The sequence below is a fragment of the Heterodontus francisci genome, chromosome 15 (assembly GCF_036365525.1).
Source record: "Heterodontus francisci isolate sHetFra1 chromosome 15, sHetFra1.hap1, whole genome shotgun sequence".
NCBI lineage: Eukaryota > Metazoa > Chordata > Chondrichthyes > Heterodontiformes > Heterodontidae > Heterodontus > Heterodontus francisci.
Window position 1 is genome coordinate 45429327 of NC_090385.1, and position 21171 is coordinate 45450497.

General features: G+C 45.5%; 1 protein-coding gene across 2 annotated transcripts in view; it reads right to left on the reverse strand.

Moving 5' to 3' along the window:
* The window catches only part of gdpd2 (glycerophosphodiester phosphodiesterase domain containing 2), a 224312-nt gene that overhangs the window by 182770 nt on the left and 20371 nt on the right, over window positions 1–21171 (reverse strand). The window contains exon 2 of one of the 2 annotated variants that reach the window (XM_068047952.1): window positions 19481–19632. The exons of the other annotated variant lie outside the window; for it this stretch is intronic. The gene's annotated coding sequence lies outside the window, so the exon portion shown is untranslated. The remainder of the gene's footprint in view (window positions 1–19480; window positions 19633–21171) is intronic. 2 annotated transcript variants of the gene reach the window in all.

Sequence of the window (21171 nt, forward strand, 5' to 3'; positions counted from 1 at the left end):
AACTGTCTCTCTAATGGGGAGAGATATCTATTATATATAAAAAAATGACTTGCACATTGGAACAAAAAGTAAAATTTCAAAATTTGCTGATGATACAAAACTTGGAGGTGTGGCAAACAATGAGGGTGTTATCAATCGACTGCAACCCGACATAGATAGGCTAATAGAATGGGCAGACAGGTGGTGGGTGGAATTTAATACAGACGTGTAAGGTGATACTTTTTGGCAGAAGGGACAGGGAGAGGCAATATATACTTAATGCACAGTTCTAAAGAAAAGCAGGGACAGAGGGACCTGGGGGTTCATGTGCATAGATCTTTGAAGGTGGCAAAACATATTGAGAGACTGGTTAGCAAAGCATATGGGATCTTTCGGCTTCATACATTGAGGTATTGAGTACAAAAGCAGGGAAGTTATGCTGAACCTTTATAAAGCTCTGGTTACGCCACAACTAGAATACTGCATTCAGTTCTGGTCACCACAGTTTAAGGAGGTTGTGGAGGTCCTTGAGAGGATGCAGAGGGGATTTACCAGAATGGTTCCAGGATTGAGGGATTTTAGCTACAAGGTTAGGTTGGAGGAGCTGGTGTAGTTCTCCTTGAAGCAAAGGAGGTTGAGGAGAGATTTGATAGAGGTGTACATGGTTATGACAGGTTTGCATAAGTTATACAAAGAAAAGCTGTTTCCACTAGCTGATGGTACAAAGACTAGGGGATAGAGATTTAAGTTTTGAGCAAGAGATACAGGAGGGATGTGATGAAAACATTTTTTACACAGCGAGTGGTAATGACCTGGAACTCGCTGTTGATGAGGGTGGTGGATGAAGAGATGTTCAATGATTTCAAAAGGAATTTGGATAGGCACTTGAGAGAACTAGACTTGCAGGGCTATGGGGATAGAGCATGGGAATGGGACTGTGGTTTACCCTATAGAGGGCCAGCATGCCCTCGATGGGCCGAATGGCCTCCTTCCAGGCTGTAATGACTCTATGATTTGTTCTTGGGATGTAGACATCGCTGGCAAGTCCAGTATTTATTGCCCATCGTAACTGCCCTTGAGAAGGTGGTGGTGAGCCACCTTCTTGAACTGCTGCTGTGTGGCCTATGTATACCCGTAATGTTGTTAGCTGGGGAGTTCCAGGATTTTGACCCAGTGATAATAATGGAACGGTGATTTATTTCCAAGCCAGGTTGGTGTATGACTTGGCGGGAACTTTCAGGTGTGGTGTTCCCACGAGCCGCTGCCCTTGTTTTTCTAAGTGATGGAGATTGCAGGTTTGGATGATGCTGTTGAGGAAGCCTTGGCGAGTTGCTGCAGTGCATCTAGTGGATGGTATGCACTGAAGCCACGGTGTTCCAGTGGTGGAGTTAGTGAATGTTCAATCTTGTGGATGGGGTGCCAACCAAGCCGGTTGCTTTTTTCAGATAATTTTGAGCTTCTTGAGTATTGCTGGGGCTGCACTCATTCAGGCAAGTGGAGAGTATTCCATGATACTCCCAACTTCTACCTTCTGGATAGTGGAAAGGCTTTGGGGAGTCAAGAGGTGACCTACTTTCTGTAGAATACCCAGCCTCTGACATGCTCTTGTAACTACAGTATTGATGTGGCTCATCAAGTTGAGTTTCTGTCAATGGTGACCCTCAGGATATTGATGGTCGGGAATTCTAAATATCAAGTGGAGGTGGTTAGATTCTCTCTCATTGGAGATGATCATTGCCTGCCACTTGTGTGGTGCCAATGTTACTTCCAACTTATCAGCACAAGCCTGAATACTGTCCATGTCTTGCTACATATGGGCACAAACTGCTTCATTATCTGAGGAGTTGCAGATGGAAATGAACATTGTGCAATCTTCAGCGAACATCCCCATTTCTAACTTCAGATGGAGGGAAGATCATTGAAGAAGCAGCAAAAAGTAGTTGGATCTAGGCCTCTGGCCTGAGGAACTTCTGCCATGATGCCCTGGGACTGAGATGATTGGCCTCCAACAACCACAACCATCTTGCTTTCTGCTAGGTATGACTCCAGCCAATGGAGAATTTCTACCCTGATTCCTATTGACTTCAATTTTACTCGGATTCCTTGATGTCACACACGGTCAAATGCTGTCTTGATATCAAGGGCAGTCACTCTCACCTCAACTCTCGAATTAAGTTGTTATGCCCATGTTTGCACCACGGCTGTAATGAGGCTGGAGCCAAGTGGTCCTGGCAGAATACTAATTAAGCATTGTTGAGCAGTTAATTGGTAAGTGCTACTTGATAGCACTGTCTATGGCTTTTCCATCACTACTTTGCTAATGATTGAGAGTAGACTGATGGGGCGATAATTGGCCAGATTGGATTATTCCTGTTTTTTGTGGATAGGACATAGCTGGGCAATTTTCCACTTTGTTGGGTTATGCTCTTGTTGCTGCTGTGCTGGAACAGCTTGACTAAGAGCGTGGCTAGTTCTGGAGCACAAATCTTCAGCTTTACAGTTGGATGCCAGGGCCCACAGCCTTTGCTGTATCCAGTATGCTTGGCTGTTTTTCCATATCATGCAGAGTGAATCAATTTGGCTGTGGTATCTGTGATGGTTGGGACCTCAGGAGGAGGCCGAGATGGATCATCGACTCGGTACTTCTGGCTGGTGATGGTTGCAAACACTTCAGCCTAGTCGTTTACAGATCACGTATAATCTTCTTACCAAATTCTTTCAGCGAAGCTATGCATTCCTCTTCCATGTTTGCACCCTAAAATTTCTCCTTTTGCAACATTGTTACCTCTGGCTATTTAAGTTTATCTTAAATAGTTTTACATCTGGTGTACTTTCACCACACTTCAGACCAGACACTGTAAAATGTGTACACTTTGTAACAGTGGGAAAACAATTATAAAAAGAGAAAGCCAATGACTGACCTGGTGTCTGAAGTTTACAAGCAGGTATAAATACTCTGTGGTTGACCTCAAGAGATCACAGCCAGCTACAATTAGATGGATTTGCCTATTTAGACCGCATCCCCACAGAGAGCAGTCGACCTGTAGCCTTAAAAGGTACAGCCTGGATTAGTAGCTAAATTTATTGATACAGCACTGAAACAGGCCCTTCGGCCCACCAAGTCTGTGCCAACCAAGAACCACCCATTTATACTAACCCTACAGTAATCCCATATTCCCTACCACCTACCTACACAAGGGGCAATTTACCATAGCTAATTTACCTATCACCTACAAGTCTTTGGCAGTGGGAGGAAACCAGAGCACCCGGCGAAAACCCATGCGGTCATAGGGAGAACTTGCAAACTCCGCACAGGCAGTACCCAGAATTGAACCCGGGTCCCTAGAGCTGTGAGGCTGCAGTGCTAACCACTGCGCCGCCCAACTGTGTTCCAGATTATCGATAAAGAAAGCAACAGGGGATCAGCTGGTCTCCTTACATATTTATATATCCACATGCATGTTTGAGTGCAACAATCTCAATACCCGATGCACCGACGACTGTCACTATCAAAGTGACAAATTCAGTGTAATTGATGCCCGAGGCCAGTGTAAGTCTGGCTGCTACAGTTTTAAGATGATTAACATATTCTATTTTACTTCAGGAATAAAATAAATTGACCCGATTTCCTCCTGCAGCTTTATGCAATAATTCATTGTGCAACTTACATTTCAATCAAACATCCAATCTCCTTTATCACAAGACTCATTCAGTTTGCTGTCCTGGGGACTTTTTATTATAATCAGAATTAGTTACATTTCCCTTTGTTGAAATAAGATCTCTGTGTCGTACTGCAAAACTCTCAGGCAATCATTTAAATTTAAATTTAATTTCATACATATTCATTTAAGCTACAAAATTATCTATTACTAAATGTTGCAGCTGAAATTATGGCTTAAACATTCTAATTCTGGAACAATTGTCGTACAATTTGTGCTGCTAATCACAGGTGGTGTCAACCGTTTTTTTATTGAAAATGAATCAATTGAAAAGCTCAAGTTGGACAATTTGGCTCTGTAGTGTTCCTGGATTCGATGCTATGAGAGCCGGGAGGGGCTAAAAATGGTGGTGGATCCACTCCCGGCCAATTCTGGTGTGGCCCATGTCGATCACCAAACTTGAAAAGGTGACAGAGCAGGCGTGCTGTGCATGTGCCGCAAGTATGTAGACTGGACAGATTGCGACATCACCTAATGTTGATTTGGTGCCCGACCTGCCGCGTGGACGCACAGATCCTGTTAAAACCTTTTCTTGAACACTCACAGCTGAACATGCCGCACAAGGGATCACCCCCACCCACACGCCGCCCCCCCCCCACCCCACAACTAGAGCTTGTTCAAAGGCATCAGCATGGGACTTTCAGGTCAGGCGCTTTTGACTTTTTTTTGCTGCTTCAGAGTGTGCAGAGGTCCTGTATACTGTGTTGTTGGAGGAACTCTAACAAGTTGTTGGAGTCAGAATGAAGTGGTGAGACACCCTCGCAAGGAGTTGAGAGTGTAGTTTGAAGCAATGTTCCCCCTAATTGCTCTTTGCCTTATGCAGCGCGTTTGTTGCACTGCGTGGTTCCTTTAAGATTGCCATGTGGCCACACATGCACACATCTTAAAGGGATCACTTCTGTGTATGGCCTTTTTGTCCTCTGCATGGTAAGTTCTGGACCGCGGCGCAACCGTGCACCTATGCAGCCTTTTTTCTGTTCCTGGGATGTGGGCGTCGCTGGCTATTGCCCATCCCTAATTGCACTTAAGAAGGTGGTGGTGAGCTGCTTTCTTGAACCACTGCAATTCATGTGGGATAAGTATCCCACAGTGCTGTTAGGAAGGGAGTTCCAGGATTTTGACCCAGCGACAGTGAAGGAACAGTGATATAGTTCCAAGTCAGGTTGGTGTGTGACTTGGAGGGGAACCTGCAGGTGGTGGTGTTCCCATGCATTTAGATTAGATTAGATTAGATTAGAGATACAGCACTGAAACAGGCCCTTCGGCCCACCGAGTCTGTGCCGAACATCAACCACCCATTTATACTAATCCTACACTAATCCCATATTCCTACCAAACATCCCCACCTGTCCCTATATTTCCCTACCACCTACCTATACTAGTGACAATTTATAATGGCCAATTTACCTATCAACCTGCAAGTCTTTTTGGCTTGTGGGAGGAAACCGGAGCACCCGGAGAAAACCCACGCAGACACAGGGAGAACTTGCAAACTCCACACAGGCAGTACCCGGAATCGAACCCGGGTCCCTGGAGCTGTGAGGCTGCGGTGCTAACCACTGCTGCCCTTGTCCTACTAGTTGGTGGAGGTCGCGGGTTTGGAAGGTGCTATCTAAGGAGCCTTGGTACGTTGCTGCAGTGCATCTTGTAGATGGCACACACTGTTGCCACTGTGCGTCAGTGGTGGAGGGAGTGCATGTTTGGAGATGGGGTGCCAATCAAGCAGGTTGCTTTGTCCTGGATGGTGTCAAGCTTCTTGAGTGTTGCTGGAGCTGCACCCATCCAGGCAAGTGGAGAGTATTCCATCACACTCCTGACTTGTGCCTTGTAGATGGTGGTCAGGCTTTGGGGAGTCAGGAGGTGAGTTGGTGCATTGCTGCAGTGCATCTTGTAGATGGTACACACTGCTGCCACTGTGCATTGGTGGTGGAGGGAGTAAATGTTGAAGGTAGTGGATGGGGTGCTAATCAAGTGGGCTGCTTTGACCTGGATGGTGTTGAGCTTCTTGAGTGTTGTCGGAGCTGCACCCATCCAGGCAAGTGGACAGTATTCCATCACACTCCTCGCTGCAGGATTCCTAGCCTCTGACCTGCTCTTGTAGCTATGGTATTTATATGGCTAGTCCAGTTCAGGTGCTGGTCATTGGAACCCCTAGGATATTGATAGTGGGGGATTGAGCGATCATAATGCCATTGAATGTCAAGGGGAGATGGTTAGATTCTCTCTTGTTTGAGATGGTCATTACCTGGCACTTGTGTGGCACAAATGTTACTTGCCACTTATCAGCCCAAGCCTGGATATTGTCCAGGTCTTGCTGCATTTCCACACAGCCTGCTTCATTATCTGAGGAGTTGCGAATGGTGCTGAACATTGTGCAATCATCAGTGAACATCCGCACTTCTGACCTTATGATTGACGGAAGGTCATTGATGAAGCAGCTGAAGATGGTTGGGCCTAGGACACTATCCTGAGGAACTCCTGCACTGATGTCCTGGAGCTCAGATGACTGACCTCCAACAACACAACCATCTTCCTTTGTGTAGGTATGACTCCAACCAGCGAAGAGTTTTCCCCCTGATTCCCATTGACTTCAGTTTTGCTAGGGCTCCTTGATGCTATACTCGGTCAAATGCTGCCTTAATGTCTAGGGCTCTCACCTCACCTCTTGAGTTCAGTTCTTTTGTCCATATTTGAACCAAGGCTGTAATGAGGTCAGGAGCTGAATGGCCCTGGCGGAACCCAAACTGAGCGTCACTGAGCAGGTTATTGCTAAGCAAGTGCTGCTTGATAGCACTGTCGACAATACCTTCCGTCACTTTACTGATGATTGAGAGTAGGCTGATGGGGTGGTAATTGGCCTGGTTGGATTTGTCCTACTTTTTGTGTACAGGACATACCTGGGCAATTTTCCACATTGCAGAGTAGATGCCAGTGTTGTAACTGAACTGGAACAGCTTGGCTAGGGGCGCAGCTAGTCCTGGAGCACAGGTCTTCAGTACTATTCAGTACTAGCTTAGAGGGAACATTGCTTTGAAGGCCTCTGAGCAGAAAGCTTAGCTGTCACTCATGCAGCCTGTAGTTGCAATCCCTCAAGGGCTGCAGTATGATAGGGAGATGGAGCACAGGCAGCAGAGAGGGAAAGCTATGCCCAGATGGAGGAGGAGGTGGGCTCTGAATAGAAGTCAGTACCCACCTAGGGTATTCAGAGAGCACTTTTCCTACCTCCAACTCAGCCAGAAGCAGTGCCTGAGGGGGCTATAATTCACCAAGGAGGTGGTCACTTAACTTTGCTACCTCTTCAACTGGGACTGCAGCCACAGATCAGGGCTAGGAAGGAGCTGTGAGTGGCTGTCAAGGTCATCGTGGACCTCAATTTCTATGCTTCAGGATCCTTCCAGGCTTCAGCTAGCAACACTGACATCTCACAGTTCACACTGCAGCACTACATCTGGGAGGTTACCAAGACGCTGTACGCAAGGAGAGGGGCTTTAATGTCTTCTCGCTAAGCAGAGAGAAGCAGGAGGAACAGGCACGTAGGTTTGTCAGGGTAGCAGGATTCCTGAAAAGGAGGAGGATGAGGAAGAGAGGAGCCTCCGTGCCATCATTGCTCCGGATGGGCTATCCATGAGTGGCTCATCAGACTCTGGTTTTCCTGCAAACATCCGCACATCACTGTTGCTCCACAATTCCCCACCTTTCTGAAGTCTCGGGGATTTTTTCAACATGCTGGTAAGTTTGAAGTGATATCATCTTGATCTCTGCTCCACACCGTTCAAATTCAACCGATGGCCCTTTGCTTGGAACAGCAGCCTGGGACTCCTGGCTACTTTGTTCAGACAGGAATTTCTGCTGCTCTTGGCTGCTTTTTGAAGTAATCTAGTCACAGAATAAGCTTCCTGATCTTAGACTCAGTAAGTGTTGGCTGCCTCACGTAGGTCACATGTACAACTCTAGGCACTGAGAACTAATGAGTTATTACAGCCTGTGTCCAACAACTTGCCCTGATAAGGAGGGGATAGTTAAGGAACTTAAGGGGGGTGGGGTGCAATTGGTGTTGTTAGCGGGCCTGAGGATAGTTGGTGTTTATTGTGGGGCTGGGAGCAGTTAGTGTTTGTTCGGGGGTTGGGGGTTAGTTAGTGTTTGTTGGAGGGCTGGGGACATTTGGTATTTTTTGGGACGGGATGGGGTTAGTTGGTGTTTGTGGGGAGGTTGGGGCAGCTAGTGTTTTTTGAGGGGTTCGGGGGGGTAACTAGTGTGTGTTGGGGGTCAGGAGTAAATGTTTTGGGCGTATTTGGAGGGTCATATATTTGTGGGAGGCATTTGAAGGAGAAGGAGTGAGTGTTTGGGGAGGCTCAGGTGTAAATGTTTTGAATCATTATATTTTCCTCCATCTGGAAGAGTTCTGATGGAATGTGTGGTGATTCTGGTCTATTTTGGGTGCTGTTGAAAGGCAAAGTCTGCTAGGCATGCTACTTGTAAATCTCAGTGCTTCAATCAACTAAACTACTGTTGAGGATATTATGTAGGCTTTTCAGTCTTCACCATTCACTGAGTAATGATAAGTAGAGTCCAGAAATGCCACATTCAGCCCCTTGAACCACAGGGTTTCAGCAGGCCGATTGATACATACACACGAATTAGGAGCAGGAATAGGCCACTCGGCCCCTCGAGCCTGCTCAGCCATTCAATAAGTTCATGACTGAACTGATTACTCCACATTTCCACCTACCCACAATAACCTTTCACCCACTTGCATATCAAGAATCTATCTACCTCTGCCTTAAAAATATTCAAAGACTATGCTTGCGTTGGAGGAAGAGAGTTCCAAAGACTCAGGACCCTCTGAGAGAAAAGATTTCTCCTCATCTCTGTCTTAAATGGGCGACCCCTAATTTTTAAACAGTGACGCCTAGTTCTAGATTCTCCCACAAGAGGAAACATCCTTTCCACATCCACCCTGTCAAGACCCCTCAGGATCTTATATGTTTCACATTCAGTTTGAGGGTGAGAAATTTGGGTTTGAAACTAGTGTCTTAAATAAAGACAATTACAAAGGTACGAAGCCAGAGTTGGCTAAAGTGGACTCAGAAAATAGGCGAAGACGGTAGATAAGTAGTGGCAGACATTTAAGGAGATATTTTATGACTCTTACCAAAGATATATTCCATTGAGAAAGAAAGACTCTATGGGAAGGATGCACCATCCATGGCTAACATCCTTAGAGGATGAGACTGGGGAATTAATAATGTGAAACAAGGAAATGGCAGAGACTTTGAACAAGTATTTTGTATCTGTCTTTAGAAGACACAAAGAACATCCCAAGAATAGTAGAAAATCAGTAGGCAAAAGGGATGTTAAGGGAACTTAAAACAATCACGATCCCTAGAGAAAAGGTACTAGGAAAACTAATGGTCTTCAAAGAAGTGGCTGCAGAGATAATGGTTGAATTTTGTTGCACCGGCCGGGCTCCTAGCGCCGGGCTGAAAAAGTGAGGGGAACCGTGCCTCGGCCCTTTGGAGGCCCCCGGCACAATTTAACAGCACTCAGGTACTTAAGTGCCTGGCGCCAGGATCTCGCCTCCCAGCACTGCCGACCAATTAGAAGGCCGGCAGCTCAGTAGTATTGGCAGCACCATTGGGAGCAGTGACCGCTGCTGGTAATACAAGAAGCCTTGGATCCAGGCCCAGACCGGTAGGACCCAGTGAGGGGAGGGGAGAGGCCACAGATGGTCCACGGAAGAGGGACCCCACCCAAGCCTGCAAGAGAGGTTGCCTCGTTTTACTGGGCGACCGCCCAATGTGATGGAGGACCCCTGCTGCTGGTTAAATCCCAGCAGTGGCAGGAAGAGACCTCTGAGTGGCCAGTAATAGGCCACCTCAGGGCCTCAAGTGGCCTCTGGGCAGGAAGGCTGTCGTCGGCCCACCCCCAACTAAATTCCCATGTGACAGGAAGAACACGGGCCCTACGCCCCAGCCCCCCACCTCCCGTCCATCTCTGGGGGGGCCCATTAAATTCAGCCTAGTGGATGCATTGGTTAGAATCTTCCAAATTCCCGTAATTCCGGATCGGAAAACTGCAAAAGTAACCTCTGTTCCACAAAGGAGCGAGACAGAAAGTAGGAAACTATAGGCCAGTTAGCCTAACATCTATCATTGGGAAAATGCTAGAATCCATTATTAAGGAAATAGTGGCAGGTCATTTAGAAAATCATAATGTAATCAGGCAGTCAACATGGTTTTATGAAAGGGAAATTTTGTTTGACAAATTTATTAAGAGTTCTTTGAAGATATGACAAGCAGGGTGGACGAAGAGGAACCAGTAGATGTGGTGTATTTGGATTTCCAAAAGGCATTCAATAAGGTACCACATAAAAAGTTACTACGCAAGATAAGACCTCATGGTTTGTGGGTAATATATTAGCATGGCTAGAGGATTGGCTAACTAACAGGAAACAGAGAGTTAGGATAAATGGGGCATTTTCAGGTTGGCAAACTAACTTGTGGAGTACCAAAGGGATAGGTACTGGGGCCTCAACTATTTACAATCTATATTAATGACTTGGATGAAGGGACCAAGTGTATTGTAGCCAAATTTGTGGATGATACAAAGATAGGTGGGAAAGCAAGTTGTGAGGAGAACACAGTGTCACCAAAGAGATATAGATAGGTTGGCAGATCGAGTATAATGTGGGAAAATGTGAAGTTGTCCACTTTGGTGAGAAGAATAGAAAAGCAAAATATTATTTAAATAGAGAGACTGCTGCATGCTGCGGTAGAGAGGGTGTCCTCGTACATGAATCTCAAAAAGTTAGCATGCAGGTACAACATGTAATTAGGAACGCAATGGAATGTTGGCATTTATTGCAAGGGGGATGGAGTATAAAAGTAAGGAAGTGTTGCAACAGATGTACAGGACATTGGTGAGACTGCACCTAGAGTACTGTGTACAGTTTTGGTCTCTACTTAAGGACGGATATACTTGCTTTGGGAGCAATTCAGAGAAGGTTCACTAGGCCGATTTCTGGGTTGAAAGGGTTGTCTTATGAAGAAAAGTTGAGCAGGTTAGACCTATACTCATTGGAGTTTAGAAGAATGAGAGGTGATCTTATAGAAACATATATGATTCTGAGGGGGCTTGACAGGGTATATCCTGAAATGATGTTTCTCCTCGTGGGGGAATGTAGAACAGTTTCAGAATAAGGGGTCTCCCTTTTAAAATGGAGATGAGGAGGAATTTTTTCTCTCACAGGGTCATTAATCTTTGAAATTCTCTTCCCCAGAGGGCAGTGGAGTCTGTCATTGAATATATTCAAGGCTGAGTTAGACAGATTTTTGATCTACAAGGGAATCAAAGGTTATGGGGAGCAGACAGGAAAGTGGAGTTAAGGCGTCAATCAGATCAGCCATGATCCTATTGAATGGCAGAGTAAGCTTGAGGGGCCGAATGGCCTACTCCTGCTCCTATTTCCTATGATCTTATTATCAATGATCTGAATGGCTCCCTGGCTCTTGTGGTAGGCCCACCCTGCTCTTGTTGTGATGGTGGAGGTGAGTGGGTGGTGTGCCATCAGCCACATAGAGAGCCTCAGCCAGCCGCTGGTTCCTCAAGGAGGCCTGAAGAGGATAGACACGGCCGACTGGCACAGGATGAATTCATTGCAGCTGCTACCATAATGGTTGGCATTCACTGAAATGAGGATATTGGCAAGGTGATGCATCAACTGCACAGTTATGGAATGGAAGCCCTTGCAGTTTCTTTACCTCTCCCCATTGACATGGGAGGCTTGCAGAACCACATGTGTGCAGTCAACAGAGGCCTGCATGATCTGGACTCCCGCTCCTTGGTGAAGCTCCGTGCCCTTTCATCCTGCTTGTCCCTCCCCAGCAAAAAGAGGATGAATTGCTTTTGTCTGGAGTAGTTGGCCTCTGTGGCCTCCTGGATGCTACGATGGATGGCATACTGGGAAATGTTGCTGATGTCGCCTGCTCCCACCTGGAAGGACATAAAAATTGAGGGTGACAGTGATCTTCATGGCTATTGGCAGGGCTGTCTGTGCACTGCTGTAGGCTTCAGGTTGGTTTGAAGGAGGAGGCACAGTTCAGTGACCAGGTCCTTGTTGAGTCTGAGTTGCCAAAGGAACTGCTCCTGGGTCAGATATAGGTACAAGAAGTGCTCTTGAAAAACGCTTGTTAGGTATGGCCTTCTGTATAGAACCCTCCTCCTCCCTCTTTGCAGGGCTTTGCCTCTCTGCAGTCTCTGCTCCATTTTCTGGTCATGTTGCAGACTAAGAGGCATTGGTACACTCCCTCCGTACCTGGGCCAGATATTTCTCTGTCCTTCCTGTTGGTAAGCACCAGCTCTCAAAAACCAACTTCAAACACACAGCACAGTACTTCCACAAACTCAGTCTCAGCTGATGTTACGACCAGGTGAGAAAGGTGTCGAAAGGTCAGTTACTATCTTCACCTGGTCTTATTGTAACAGGGTTTAATTTTAAACACACTGTGTTTTGAGCTCCCCCTTTGTGAATTCTTGTTCACAGCTTTCCAATTATAAGGCAAAGAAATGAACACAAACAGGCTTTCTTTGGTTTAAAGAAAGGTGAAATTTATTAAACCTACTTAAAGTCTAATACAGTTCACGCCTACGAATATATGATGCGCCCATGCTAGCATGCACATGTGATATACACATGCAGATAGGGACAGAAAAGAGAAGAAAAGATAAAGTGGAACAGTTTGAGGCAATATCTTGTTACTGTGTATACCGCTCACGGTATAGTCCCTTTGTAGGTAATTCTTGCGTTTTGTTGGGGCCCAGTATTCTGCTTAAACCTTGGTCATGTAGGAAACATTTCACTCTTTGAGGTTCACGTGTCTTCACAAGATTCAGTTCCCTGAGAGATGAGCAGGCAGACAGGAGAGGAGGTAATACTTGCTTCAGGAGCACATGGGTTCAAATTCTGTTTTTCCAGTTTAAAATTCCCAGCAGGTGGTCACGTGACTGACTGGTTTGACCAGGTCTCTTCTGTGTGTTGGGGCGGGGGCTGGTTCCTTTGTCTCAACACCGTCTGGAACTATGCAAATGTCCTTCCAGCCAGGGGCTTGCAATTTTAAGTTTTAATGTTCATGTGGTGAAATCATGTGTGCCTCAGTCTTGGCAGGTGGGGGGGGACACCTCCAAACCCAGGGGAATGAAATGCGATTTGAAGAAAACGGCGCATTTCATTACAGAGTTTGAGAGAAATATAAGATACAGAAAGAAAACCATGCATTTCTCTCATTCATTCACCAATCTTAAAGCTTATTAAAACTGGTCTGTTCTGGGTACCAGGGCTGCTATAATTTTCCTTTTTTTTCAGGAGAGTTAGTAGGGGCGGGCCTATGCTGAACTCTGAGTCATGCAAAGACTTTTTACTCTGAACGTGGGGGAGGATTCTTTGTTACTTTTCCCTTTGTTTTCTGGGTCACTCCTACCTGCAGGTATTTGTGCAGACTTAACTGCATTCTCCTGTGACACTTTGACTAGGTGAGGCATCACCTTCACGTTCTCTGCCCCCTAGAGGTCTCTCTTTGACTCTGCCGGTTCCTGTAAATGCTGTTAGCAACTCTGGTGGGGTGCTTCTAGAGTCTGCATTTACATAGGAGGATGTGGGGTCTAACTTTTCACATTTTTCGGGGTTGGTTGACCGGACAGTAGGGGTTCTCATACAGGATTTTCCCCGGACTTCCTTGAACCTGCCCTTTTGGTCACTTTTTCCCCTTCTCGTTCTAGACTTTTGCCAGCCGTGTGCCTGCCTGTCCCCTTTTGTTCTCAGCGGAGGTCCCTTATAGTTCACAAGCCCTCTGCTGGAGGGTCCTCCGAACACCAGTACAGGACTTAGGGGTGCAGATTTCACTGTAGGTTGGGGGTTTCCCCTCAACCTGGCACATGTGGCAACTCCTGCAGTACTCCACCACATGTTTGTGGAGTTTTGGCCAGTCAAACTGCTGTCTTATCCCGATTTTGGTCTTTCGTATACCGGCATGTACAGCCACTGTAGTCTCATGGGCCCTTCTTAATATTTCTCCCCGATACCTCTGCGGCACCACTAACTGGTGAACTACTGTCCACTCCTTGCCCTCAGGTCTGTGAGGAGAACTCCATTTCCTCATCAGTACCTCATTCTTTAAATAGTAGCAGTCAGGGACTCCCTCTGCTTCACTTTCAGACAGGGCAGTCTGTGCTAACTCTTGCAATACTGGGTCAGCTCGCTGAGCCTCAGCTAGGGAAAATCCATTTTAATTCATTGCCTGTGTCTCCTAACCTTCCAAAGGAAGTCTTGGACAGGCAGACCTCATGGTCATTTGCCTGCAGTGCCAATACAGTCTCCTGCGGGGGAGCTGGTTTGATCATGGTCTGACCCACTACACACTCGGAAACTGCAGGAGACCGTTTCCTGCCACCTCTGACCTCTTGCGGTCTTTCCTTCATTACTGGGGGGGCTACCACATTCACCCCTGCCAGATCATTACCTAGGAGCAGGTCAACCCCATCCACAGGCAGACTAGGGACAATCCCTACAGTCATTGGTACCGAAACTAGGTCACACTTCAGGTGCACCCGGTGTACTGGTACAGGCATACACTGCCCTCCAATACCATTCACTACCATTCTAGTGTTCACTGCATTCTCTGGGAGAAAGGTCAGGCCTTTTCCCAGTAAAAGGGATCTAGTGGCCCCTGTGTCCCTGAGAATTACTATGAGCTTGCTTGGCCTACTCAAGGGATATGGGGTTACTTTCCCTTCAAACACAAAACCCTGATAACCTTCAGGAATCCTATTAAATTTTCCTGCACTGACTGTAGTAAGCTTCCTGGGTTGCACACTTACTGCAGTTAAAGCCACAGCTTGTTCTGTGTTTTCCATCAGGGTCCCATCTTCACTGAGCGGGTGTGCCCTGATTAACCCTACCGGTTTCCCCTTTAGTTTCCAGCAGTCAGCTTTTAAATGTCCTGCTTTATTGCAATGGAAGCTCTTCCTCACAGCACCTTCCTTTTTGGCTGGAGGGGGACCCCCTGTGCCTCCTGCTTTCCTTTCTCTTCCAGGACTGCCTGGAACACCTTCCAACCCTTTGTCCTTTTCGGATTTGTGGGGGCAATCAGGAAAGGTTCTCCCCTGGGAAACCAACTTATAAATTAAAGTAAATTCATCAGCCAGAACGGGCTGCTTGCCGCGCTCCCTGAACCCGTTGCTCCTCTAAATAGGTTTTTCTTGAGAATGGGAGAGAGTTTTAAAATTTATCTCACAGAATTACTTCTCTGAGAGCCTCATAGCTGAGTTGTATTTTTAAAGCCCTCAGCCACTGGTCAAAAACCAGCTGCTTACTTCTTTCAAACTCCAGATAAGTTTGATTAGCTTGCTTCTTGAAGGTTCTAAACTGTAGGCGATAGGCTTTGGGTGCTAATTCATATGCCCCGAGGATAGCATTTTTGGTCAGTTCATAATTTGATGAACTCTCACCTGGCAGCAAGGAATAAACCTCTTGGGCTTATCCAGTTAGTTTGCTTTGCAGTAAAAGAGACCAGGTCTCAGCTGGCCATTTTAGCTGCCTTGCCAGTTTCTCGAAGGACACGAAAAACACTTCCACATCTTCCTCATTGAATTTTGGAAATAATTGAGCGAGTTTTAGCAACTTGGACCCAGTCCTGAATTGTGCTCCTCCATATTGGCCATGCTTTCACTAGGGTTACTCTGTCGCCCCCTAGTTAACTCAAGCCGCTTCAGCTCTCTCTCTTTCCTTCTCTTGTCTTTCTTTCTCTTCACGTTCCTTTTAGAAGGCTCTCTCTTTCTCCCAATCCTGTCTCTCTCTCTTTTTCCCTTTCCTCAAATTCAAGTTTCCTTTGTTCCAATTGTATCTTTGCTAACAATACCCTGTCGGATTCTGTTTCAAACACTGCTTCTGCTTCTTCTGATTCAAGGGAAAAATGGTTGGCCACTAGCCTTAGGAGTTCAGACCACCTAGCCTTACCACATACAGTGATCCCACACTGCTCAGCCATTTTTCTCAACTCCTCCATAGACAGTGCTTTTAACTTATCCCAAGTTACTTCACTCTGGCTTGAAGAGCTACTCGCTTCAGTTGCAGACATGTTAGTATTCAATCACATACAACCACAAGATATTGATATTTTGCTCCTTTTAATTGGGAACAATTTAGCTTCCCACTTCCAATTCCACTCGTTCGTCTGTGGGTAAAATTCCTGACGCTAGTACCCAATTTCTGTTACGACTAGGCGAGAAAGGTGTCTAAGGGTCAGTTACTTACTATCTTCACCTGGTCTTATTGTAACAGGGTTTAATTTTAAACACACTGTGTTTTGAGCTCCCCCTTTGTGAATTCTTGTTCACAGCTTTCCAATTATAAGGCAAAGAAATGAGCACAAGCAGGCTCTCTTTGGTTCAAAGAAGAAAAGTGAAATTTATTAAAATTACTTAAACTCTTAATACGGTTCATGCCCACGGATATATGACGCGCCCACGCTAGCGTGCACATGTGATATACACATGCAGATGGGGACAGAAAAGAGAAGAAAAGATAAAGTGGAACAGTTTGAGGCAATATCTTGTTACTGTGCGACGCTCACGGTATAGCCCTTTTGTAGGTAATTCTTGCCTTTCATTGGGGCTCAGTATTCTACTTAAACCTTGTTCATGTAGGAAACTTTTCTCTCTTTGAGGTTCATGTGTCTTCACAAGATTCAGTTCCCTGAGAGATGAGCAGGCAGACAGGAGAGGAGGTAATTCTAGCTTCAGTTCCAGGAGCACACGGCGTTCTGAGTTCAAATTCTGTTTTACCAGTTTAAAATTCCCCTAGTTGGCCAGCAGGTGGTCACGTGACCAACCGGGTTGACCAGGTCTCTTCTGTGTATTGGGGCGGGGGCTGGTTCCTTTGTCTCAACACCGTCTGGTACTATGCAAATGTCCTTCCAGCAGGGGCTTGCAATTTTAAGTTTTAATGTTCATCTGGCAAAATCATGTGTGCCTCAGTCATGGCAGGTGGGGGTGTTTGCCTGACACTGAAATAAGTGAAAAGTATGTCATCTGCATCTTGTTGACTGATCTTTTAAATAGAGCAGGAGCAGGACCCATCTTGCAGCTGAATGATTGTTTGATTTTTGTTGAGTAACATGTGAATTTGTTGAATGGCCTTGCATGGTCCAAATTTAGATAATGGATGTCATATCAGCCGGTAGGTCTGGGTGACGTAATGATCTCACCAGTTTTTTTGCTGGCAGCACTCACAGAGCACCCTTTTCGAATGGTGTGCTAGATGGGCTGCACCTGAAGCAGCCGGCATTGCAGCACACACCTGCATTCAGCCTCAGTGGCGCTACTGATCCAAATTTCGCACCCTCCATGTGAAAATACTACTCCTATCTTTTCAAATTGTTCTTCCAGTGATAATCCGGTTTCCAATTGTGAGCAAACTGATTCACCAACAAATGGCAGCAATCTTTCACTATTTACCCTCTCAGAACTTTTTGAAAAAATCTACATTAATGATTTAGACGTGAATATAGGAGGTATGATCAGTATGTTTGCAGATGACACGAAGATTGGTGATGGTCGTAAATAGTGAGGAGGAAAGCCTTAGATTACAGGACGATATAGATGGGCTGGTAAGATGGGCGGAGCAGTGGCAAATGGAATTTAATTCTGTGAAGTGTGAGGTGATGCATTTTGGGAGGACTAACAAGGCAAGGGAATATACAACGGATGGTAGGACCCTAGGAAGTACATAGTGTCAGAGGGATCTTGGTATACTTGTCTGTAGATCACTGAAGGCAGCAGCACAGGTAGATAAGGTGGTTAGGAAGGCATATGGGATACTTGCCTTTATTAGCCAAGGCATAGAATATATGAACAGGGAGGTTATGATGGAACTGTATAAAATGCTAGTGAGGTCACAGCTGGAGTACTGTATACAGTTCTGGTCGCCACATTGTAGGAAGGATGTGATTGCACTGGAGAGGGTGCAGAGGAGATTCACCAGGATGTTGCCTGGGCTGGAGCATTTCAGCTATGAAGAGAGACTGGAAAGACTAGGGTTGTTTTCCTTAGAGCAGAGAAGGCTGAGGGGGGACCTGATTGAGGAATACAAAATTATGAGGGGCATTGATAGGTTAGATAGGAAGAAACTTTTTCCCTTAGCGGAGGGGTCAATAATCAAGGGGCATAGATTTAAGGTAAGGGGCAGGAGGTTTAGAGGGGATTTGAGGAAAAAGTTTTTCACCCAGAGGGTGATTGGAATCTCGAACGCACTGCCTGAAGGCAGGATTCACAACATTTAGATGAGCACTTGAAACACCATAGCATACAAGGCTACAGGCCAAGTGCTAGAAAATGGGATTAGAATAGTTAGGTGCTTGATGGCCGGCACAGACAGGATGGGCCGAAGGGCCTGCTTCTGTGCTGTATAACTCTATGACTCTATAATTTGCTCCATCTATACCTTTCTCTGTTCCTATTTTTCACCTCTTTCTTTGTAACTATTACCTCTCGTTCCTCACATCATTCTAATGACTATTTGCTGTGCCTTTTCCATTGTTCTGACCTTTTCCCTATAAGAGGGCGCTCAGAGATCCACATATTCCAATTGATGTCTTGTACTAAGTCAACATCACTTGCTCACCCCCTTGTTTTTTATTCAATGCTCTTATGTAAAACCCAGAACTCTATATGCCAATTTTATAGCTTTATCTACCTTCACTCTTAATTTTAAAGAATTTTGTAGCTGGATCTTTACGCTGCCTATATTGGGCAGCACAGTGCCTGTTTTTTTAGGTGCTATACAGCCTCATAATACTCGAAAATTGGGTACGAGTTGGGGGTACACTTCTGATGGGAACTGCGAAAGATGCTGTCTTGGTAAAGGGGTTTACGCTCGCATGCCTAGTGACCACCAGCAACATGTAGAGCAATGAGATGATGACGTAAATCAATAAGCAATGCTGATTTGAAGCCACTCATGTCATTTTCCAACTCCACACTCAAGACAATACTCTCTCTTAACTTTGCACAGCTGTACATGTTGTTTAGCAGAATGCAGGAACCCCACAAGTGCTATTTAAATGGATCATGGCCTATGAAAAGGTTAGTTGCTAGATCATTGCTTCTAGCTGCTGGTGCAATTGTACACATTTTAGGAACTTTCGTATACATGGTCAAATTCTGAATAGTTTCAGGGCTGGTGTTGAAGTACTTTTTTGTTGATTTAAAAGTTTGGGCTGAAACAAGTTGCTTCTAAGCATAGATGGCCTGGTAGGGCTTCCTCTGGCAATTGAACATGACTGGGAGAATGAAGAGAGGTCAAGCAGAGCAGGACAAGCTGCCAGAAGAGGGAGGAAGTAGAGGAGAAGGAAGAAGTGCAACAGGAGGAGGAAGGGAGGCTTCAATGCAGACAGCCCTATTCTACACAGGCTCTTCATGATCAGATTATTCATGAGCGATACTAGTAACCTCAACCGCACCTCCCCAGCCAACAGTAGTCCCACACTCCTTACCTTTCCTCTATCACTTACCATCACATCATTCTCTTTCTGACAACATAAAAATAAAGACCATCAGAAAATGTAAATTCCAATCCAGTTTTATAAATTCACTCATTAAATATGCATACAAAATGAAACTAATCAACTTTCTGCATTCTCTTAGTGTCTTCTGTGTGCCTTTATCTTTCCTAGTGCTCCTATGAGGTGTGGCTGTAGTGGCTGCAGCATGGTAAATGGAAGACTGCTAACCTTCAATTAAGCACTCAGATGTTTGGTGGAAGCTTTGTGCTGCATTCGAAGCTGTGAGATCATCCATCAGACCTGCATCACGGTGGGTTCCTGCTGAACGAGACCACCCGTATCATGTTTGAAAGGATGGACCCCAAGGTCTGTGCAAAGCCCTGTGCCAAGAAAGAGGGAAATATGTCAGTGAGTGGTCACTAGCAGCCCTGAAGGGTATCAGCATTCCTAATCCTGCATCTCTCTTCCCACCTCTCCCTCATCCCACAATCTCAATTGGCTCACAAGATGCAGATGATGTAAGCATTTATTTCTTACTTTCTCCTCTCTGCTCACCACAAGCAGAATGGGAAGCTAGGTAAGGGTGGAGGGGTAGCATTGTTAATAAAGGATGGCATTGGTGGAATAGTTAGAGATGACCTTGGTTTGGGAGATCAGGATGTAGAATCAGTTTGGGTGGAAATGAGGAATATTAGGGGAAAGAAGTCATTAGTGGGGGTGGTCTACAGGCCCCCTAACGGTAACCACAATGTAGCATGAAGTATGCAAGAAGAAATATTGGGTGCATGTGATGAAGGGACAGCAATAATCATGGGTGATTTTAATCTACATATAAACTGGAAAAATCAGATTGGCAATAGTAGCCTGGATGAGAAGTTCATAGAATGCTTTTGAGATAGGCGGCACAGTGGCGCAGTGGTTAGCACCGCAGCCTCACAGCTCCAGCGACCCGGGTTCGATTCTGGGTACTGCCTGTGCGGAGTTTGCAAGTTCTCCATGTCTGCGTGGGTTTCCGCCGGGTGGTCCGGTTTCCTCCCACCTCCAAAGACTTGCAGGTTGATAGGTAAATTGGCCATTGTAAATTGCCCCTAGTGCAGGTAGGTGGTAGGAGAATGGTGGGGATGTGATAGAGAATATGGGGTTAATGTAGGATTAGTATAAATGGGTGGTTGTTGGTCGGCACAGACTCAGTGGGCTGAAGGGCCTGTTTCAGTGCTGTATCTCTAAATAAAATAATAAAATAGTTTCTTACAGCAGCACGTTCTGGAACCAACCAGAGAGCAGGTTATATCAGACTTGATATTGTGTAATGTGACAGGATTAATTAATGTCTCAGAGTAAAAGCACCTCCAGGTGGCAGCGACCACAATATGATTGAATTTTACATCTAGTTTGAAAGTGAGCAGAGTGGGTCCAAGACTATAATTTTAAACATAAATAAGGGCAACTATGTGAGCATGAAAGCTGAGCTAACTGAAGTGAACTGGGCTACTAGGCTAGGGGGATAGATCAATAGCGAAGCAGTGGCAGACATTTAAGGGAATATTTCAGAATACTCAGAATAAGTATATTCCTACAATAAAGAAAAATTCTAAGGGTAGGACCCACCATCCATGGTTAACTAAAGCTATGGAAAGCATCAAAAAAGGAAAAAGCATATAATTGCACAAAGATGAAAGACAGGTCAGATGATTGGTCAGAATATAAAAAACGGCAGAGAATGACTAAAAGGTTAATCAGCAGAAAGAAATTAAAGTATGAGAGGTAGCTAGCTAGAAGTGTAAAAACGGATAGTAAGAGTTTCTACACGCATTTAAAAAGGAAAAGAGTATGTAAAGTGAGTGTTGGTCCTCTAGTGAGTGAGAATGGGGAGTTAAAAGTAGATAATAAGGAAATGGCGGATGAAATTAACAAATATT